The sequence below is a fragment of the Aplysia californica genome, unplaced genomic scaffold (assembly GCF_000002075.1).
Source record: "Aplysia californica isolate F4 #8 unplaced genomic scaffold, AplCal3.0 scaffold00642, whole genome shotgun sequence".
Classification (NCBI taxonomy): Eukaryota; Metazoa; Mollusca; class Gastropoda; order Aplysiida; family Aplysiidae; genus Aplysia; species Aplysia californica.
Window position 1 is genome coordinate 187311 of NW_004797912.1, and position 891 is coordinate 188201.

The window sequence follows — 891 nt, forward strand, 5'->3', positions numbered from 1 at the left end:
ACTCAGTTGACGTGACGACAAACTCAGTTGACGTGACGACAAATTCAGTTGACGTGACGACAAACTCAGTTGACGTGACGACAAACTCAGTTGACGTGACGACAAACTCAGTTGACGTGACGACAAACTCAATTGACGAGGCGTCAAACTCAATTGACGTGACGACAAACTCAGCTGCTGGCGTGACTGTGTGAGTGTGAGGAGATACCCATCCTTTTCTCCACATCCCTTGAGTTTGGTTTTTATTAAGCAGATCTCTTTCAGTTTGTTTGTGTTTGTTGAGTTGGTTTGAGTAAAGAGAAGCACATCGACACAGTAATGGTCATTTAGTGCAGAGAAAAAGTAAGACAGGAAGACAGGCAGACAAACAGACAGAAACAACAAAGGAAAAGTAAAGAAGTAGGACCCACCAGTGGCGCCCTCCAATCACCAACAGATTTCTATTTTTACGGCCCCTTCGACACAGTTTAGATCATTTAAATAATCCAGACAGACTAAGAAACAATGTCCATGTAGACAGAGAAGGTACTTGATAAACAAATAAATAAACGAAAAAATGATTTTTTAAAACATTGTTCCTCTGGAATCGGACTCCGATATCCTCTACCTGCAACAAAGAAGAGTTTACATACCACAGTGACAGTAGACTGAACAAGAGATGATCTCTCTTGAGTTGATCTTCGGTTATATTGATGTTTTTCACGGGTCTCAGCACATCTTTTTTTTTTCATTTGTTAAAATCAAACAGTTGTGTTGAGTTCAATTAAAACGTAAAGATATAGAATCAACGTGCTGGTTTTGTTATTTTTCATCTCAGGCTGCAAGTATGCAACAATTGAATTGTGATTTCTTTCTTTTTTTCATTTGGCCTGTGTGTCTGTGCGTGTGTGT